The sequence below is a fragment of the Pseudochaenichthys georgianus genome, chromosome 16 (assembly GCF_902827115.2).
Source record: "Pseudochaenichthys georgianus chromosome 16, fPseGeo1.2, whole genome shotgun sequence".
In the NCBI taxonomy this organism is placed as follows: Eukaryota; Metazoa; Chordata; class Actinopteri; order Perciformes; family Channichthyidae; genus Pseudochaenichthys; species Pseudochaenichthys georgianus.
The window spans coordinates 40,036,222-40,042,574 of record NC_047518.2 but is presented as its reverse complement, the minus strand read 5'-3'; positions in this window follow the sequence as shown (position 1 = coordinate 40,042,574).

Here is a 6,353-nt window from a genome sequence, read left to right as displayed (position 1 = left end):
GTTTATGTACAAAGATACTATTGTCAATACATATAGTGGAGTAAAAAGTACAATATTTTCATCAAAAAATGGTGGAGTAATAGAAGTGGAGAAGTATTTGTAGCATAAAAAAGAGATCAAGTGACTCAGGTAAAGTATATGAAAGTACTATTTAGAGAGCCTGTGACAGCCTCCCAACAACTGTTGTGCAATGAAATATTGGGCTACTAGTAATCTCGAACCGTCAGTTTAAAAAAGAAAAAGGGATACCGTTCCGATAAATATCAATAATTTCGAACATCGCGGGGAAATTCCTTCACTCATTTTGAAGTTTTGGGCGAAGCCGGAAGTGACGTCAATGCGGGAACGCTTCACTGTGCGGCGAGAGAGACAAACACGGACAAAGTGTGTTGTCATGCGTAGAAATGGTGAATTACTGAGTTTAGGCACGTTAATAACGTTTTAATGAAGTTGACTACAGTATATTCATATTCGTCAGTGCTTTCATGTCAATTCGGCGACATAAACATAAATGATCGTGGTGAAGATGATTAAATTAGGATTAAAATCGGAGCTATGGAATTTCCTCCCGTCGGATGTGATAGAAAAACAAATCGATTATTTTTGTAGTTGTAAACTCAAGTGGATGAAACTACATTTATTAGTGCTTTCATGTCAATTCGGCGAACATATGATACATTAAATGATCGTGAGGATGATGATTTAAAAATCGTTTGTTTGAGCCGGTCTGCATTTCCTGATGAGAAAACAAACCGATGCTTTTTGTAGTTGTAGTACACCAACATGGATTAAACGTGTGGTTTTTTTACCACAATGTTGGAGAAATTAATGGATAAAATGCACGGATTATTATTATTATTATTATTCCCACTCCGATCGGGACACTAGGTCCACCGTTTCCACGCAGCGAGGCTCCCCCCGTTCACAGTGTACGTGGGCTGGGTGCAGTGGCGGACTGGCCATCGGGACGAATCCCGATGGGCCGGTACCGAAGTGGGCCGGTCGGATAAGTCACTAGCACATCCCCCACTCCCCCCGTTGACAATTTACTAGCGGTACCGAAGTGGGCCGGTCGAGAGTCCCGGGATGATTTGTAGTCCCATTCCACCACTGGCTACATGACCATATGATCGCCCATATTGACGCACCTCATTCCTAAACTTCTAACAGATACAACGTAAACCGATCCTTCAGCCTCATATGAGCTCTCAGACACGTTCAAAAGTAAACTGTCATCGCTGTCTGAGCTTGCTGCTGTGTGCGCCGTCGTGCGTTTACATGCAGATGCTGGGATCCTGAACGGTGCAGCTGGAGCGCTGTGCCCGCAATGATGTCACCCATCATTTGGCGGGACTTGAAGAATCCGCGAGAAGATCCAGAAAATTGTCAACTTTGAAGGGCGGACTAATGGTTATCAAAGTACAAATATCCAAAATCAGTTCAGTAACGGTTTCAAGGGGACATTATTTACTCAAATGTATGGGTTTGGATGATGGGGGAAACTCGTGTTTTTTAAGTACTTATTACATACAATACTCGTCTAAATGTAATAGTTTTCTTCCCATCACTGCACAGGAGGTTGTTGATAGTTTATTTACAGCACAGTGAGTATAATGTTGGCTCTCATGGAGGCATCAGGAGAGTCTGACTCCTCCAGTCCTCAGGAGCCTGATTACACCCAAACAGCCCGTCAATCCTCCATTTCTAATCCTCTGGTGTCGAGTGCAGCAGGAGCGTTTGTCCAGAATTTAGATTCATGACACGTTATATTCCCAAAAGATAACACAGTACGTCTGATCGAAAATCAGGTCAAGTGTGTGTTTGTGCCTCTTGCTGCCACACATCCACACAAATACATGTCGTACACAAGTATAGAGATCCTGTAGAGCAGGGCTGTCAAACTCAAATACACAGTGGGCCAAAATAAAAAAATGGGTACTCGTGGAGGGCCGGACTGGTTCAATGTTTATTGCAGAACTTATTGAAATGAACTCATTGCACATATTAAACCTGGAACTAACAAAGCTTAAACTATTGCCTATAAAAACAACATTAAATAATCAGATGCATTCATTTCTTATGGCTCTATCTGCAGAGTTATTTCTTATGAGTACATTTTCCCACAGGCCAACAACAGCTTCAACAAAACAATTCCCCTCAAAGAACAAACCAAACATGCCCTGTTGTCTCAAGAGAAAGTGCAGAAGGAAACATCCATTAAACTCAGTGTGCTGCTCTGTGATGCTAGTTAAAGCCAGATAAATGGCTTCTCATCTTGGGTGCAAGTTAATGTTTGGGCTCTCCCTCAGGATGGAGTGAAGGTGTGTGTGCAATATACCGGCGGGCCAGATCGAATAGGAATTAGAAATTATCCTGCGGGCCGAAATTAAATCCACCAAGGGCCTGATTTGGCCCCCAGGCCATGAGTTTGACACATGTGCAGTATAGGTTCAGGTGAGGCTGATTTGAACAATTAAGTATAGTTTTGGTTACAATTAAAACAATGCGTCATATTCTGTTATATCTTAATGTGTAAGGTAGTAACTAAAACTGTCATATCAATGTAGCAAAATGGTCAATAACGTAAAGTATAAACTACCTCAAAATGGAAATACTCAAGTAAAGACATCTCAAAGGTATACTTATGTAGAGAAGTAGTATCAATTTTAAATACTTTTTCCTGGTAGTATAGTACTGTATCATACAGTGTAGGTTTATCATGTGTTTTAGCTCGAGAGTGTTACAAAGTAGTGGACTAAAAAGTACATTAATTGCCTCAAGGAAAGTTTAAGTAGCATTAAATGGAAGTCAAGTGGAATACAATTATGTCAGAATAGTATCTAACTACAACACTTGAGTAAATGTACTTCCACCACTAGAAATCTCTAAATATTTGTGTCTCAATAATGTCAAAATGCCGTCTTAATTTCAGATAATGACACTGTGTCCTGGAGGTGTCACTTCCTCTATTTCCTCCTTGAGCCCTTGTAAACACTTTGTCTCTGTCAGGGTTGAGAGCGAAGCAGGCAGGACCCAAATGCAGAAAAACAGAAAATACCTTTATTTCAAGGCTTAAAGACGGCGCAAAACAGAACTCGTCCCCGTGAACAACGTCAAACTACAACAAGGAACTAACAAAGACTAACAGAAAACACAGAACCTAAATACACACATGACTAATCAAACAAACAAGAGACAGGTGAGGAGGGAGGAGAAAACACAGCGGCACCAGGTGAACACAATCGGGTCGTCAGGGAGGGAAAACAGACAGAAAGCAACAGGCAAAACACTTTTCAAAATAAAACAGGAAACCAAGACAAAACACAACACAGACAGATCGTGACAGTCTCTCCTCGGCTCCTCCTCTGCTCCCTAAAGGCTTCACTTTCTCCTCTCCCGAGCATCAATTATTCTCCTTGAAATTACATTTCTCCCTGCTGGTTGATTTATCGCGACACGTTTCCTCTGCCCACTACACTGCTGCAGAGCCGTAACAAAACATGTGCTCGGTTAAACTCTCGTGTACCATCAACTGAATGATGTCAGTGTTTGGTTTAAGCGTTTTCCTGCCCTGTAAAGCATGATCTTGTTTCTGCACTCTGCTGCTTGTAGAGAAGCACTTATTTTACAGCTTTAGTTGCTTTCCAATGATGTTTTGCAATGTAACTTTTACATAATGCATCTCTAAAGATTAAAGCCAGAGAATAGCTGAGGTACAATACGTATATAACAAAAAGTGTACCCTAACCCTGACACTATACATGATTTAAGATAAGATAAGATAAGATGAACCTTTATTAATCCCCGAGGGGAAATTCAGTTGTACAAAAGCAGCAACAGGGTAAGCGTGAAAAAAAAAAAAAAAAAAAAAAACAGTACAGCAAAGATTCATTATAAGTGTGGGACAACCGTTTGTTCGTCTAGAACAGCAACAATATTAAAGAGGCCCTATTATGCTTTTTGGGTTTTGCCTGTCCTGTAGTGTGTTAGGTTTGAGTGCATGTAAATGGTCTGCAAAGGCTTAAATCTCCCTGACTGATCACAACAGAGCCAACAAAACATGTTAGGTAAAATATGCAAATATGAAACCTGAAAATGAGCATACAGTAAGCCCAATAATGTCACATATGGAGGCGTGTGGCGCGGTGGGTTGAGCGTTGGTGTTCGGATCAAAGGAGGACAGGTTCAAACCCCACTGCAGTCAGCATGTCGTTGTGTCCCTGAGACGCTTCACCCCAAATTGCTCCTGTGGGGATTGCCCACAGTGTTGAGTATTGAGTCGCGTTGGATAAAAGCGTCCAACAAGTGACATGTAATGTAATCTATAATAGTAAATAACATGAGGCTATTTCTTTGCAGAATGAGTGATTTCTTTGGTACATTTTACTGATGGTTCTTTACACTTATTCCACCCCTGAATGTAAGTCAGAACAGAAAAACTATTTCGGGGAAAAAGCTGGGGAAAGAAACCCTGCCTCTTCCTGACAGTTTTTAAAAAAAAGAATTTGGAACAGTGACAAGGTCGTGATGGTAAAGCAGCTTGGTGTGTGCGTGTGTGTGTGTGTGTGTGTGTGTGTGTGTGTGTGTGCGTGCGTGCGTGCGTGCGTGTGTGTGTGTGTGTGTGTGTAAAGAAAGCAAGGCTGTGCTCTAAATGAAGTACACAGATTCTAAATAATTTGTATTGATGGTGCAACCACAAATTTAAGCCCAGCAGTAGCTTAAACTCACACAGACAGACACTAAATAATCCTCCTCTGCTGCTTTAATTAGTTTGGTTTGAATAACACAACTCATGAAGCAGAACTGACAATAGCTGTGGGAATAGGATGCCAAGAGAAAAATTATAAATGGGACGTAGACCAAAGAAGAAAGAAAAAAGGTGACAGTCTGTTGGAGCAACAGCGGGGCATCTGGAGTGTGTGTGTGTGTGTGTGTGTGTGTGTGTGTGTGTGTGTGTGTGTGTGTGTGTGTGTGTGTGTGTGTGTGTGTGTGTGTGTGTGTGTGTGTGTGTGTGTGTGTGTGTGTGTGTGTGTGTGTGTGTGTGTGTGTAGAGGTGATATTGTAGCAGCTGCTCTACTAACAAACAGGATAGTAATAACTCTCAACACAGACATTGTGCTAATTAATGCCGAGTCACACTTTGTGTAGACTTCCGTTGCATCGGAGTTGTCCTGATCTTGAATCACGCAGTCCAATCTGTCGGCTAGATTTCTACAATCTGTTCTTTCTGTCTTCTTACGAACCGCTCCTATAAAACACCCAGAAAGCAGCGAGGAGGCCAACGTGTGTGATCATCTACAAGCTGACGGACATAAGGAACACCCTTAAAAAGAAAGGCAAGTGCACCCTTTCATTTTCAATTTAAGGTTTCAGGTATTACTATAAGGACTCTGGGTCCGACTGTCAAGAGAAAGGAAAGTGCACACTTCACAATACATTACATTTCATTAAGCTGACACTTTTATGCAAAGCGACTTACAATAAGTGAATTTGAAGTAGAAGAAAAGCAAAGATTCTGCATTACTATTAGCTTTCAATTAGTCTAATCACTGCAATGGTTTCAAAACAGCCAAACATTTCTAAGTGCTATACAGAAGTTATTTAGATTGTATCCTTATTATTTTCTAATTGCTAGCTAAGGTGCAGTGTGTTTTCAGTCTGTTATGTCCTGATATCAATGGGAAGCTTGTGCCACTATTTTGTTCCACAGCTTGCAGTGTGTGTGTGTGTGTGTGTGTGTGTGTGTGTGTGTGTGTGTGTGTGTGTGTGTGTGTGTGTGTGTGTGTGTGTGTGTGTGTGTGTGTGTGTGTGTGTGTGTGTGTGTGTGTGTGTGTGTGTGTGTGTGTGTGTGTGTCTGTGTTTGTCCTGATATTATATTTGCCTTCCTCCATGTTCCCAGCCTTTTGCTTTAACACACACAAACATCAAAGCCTCATAAAAAAGGTTCACTGACAAGAAGTATTGTGTAACTGGCCTGTAGCCTCGGGTTGAAGGATTCACTCTGAGATAAAATGGTGTTAAAACCTTACTGCCTCATAGTTGTAATGCTGACCTTGTGTCTTTTATTAAGGTCTCACACACTGATAAGAGAGTTTCACACCCAACAGGATTTATTTTGTGCTACTCAGATGAAGTTAGAGGGTGGCATTACTGAAGAGCAGCCAGGAGAACTGATCAAACTGGGTTCATTCAATTAAGGAAGGACCGTGGAGTTTGCCAAGACTTTAAGCGCTAAATCGACCTTGAGCTGTAAAGCAGTCTGATTTAAAGTGACTTATGCTTGCTCTGCTGCCTGTCAATTAAACACAATGTTAGCAGCTCTGTCAGGTCGTTTGCTCAGTGTTGCTTTGAGC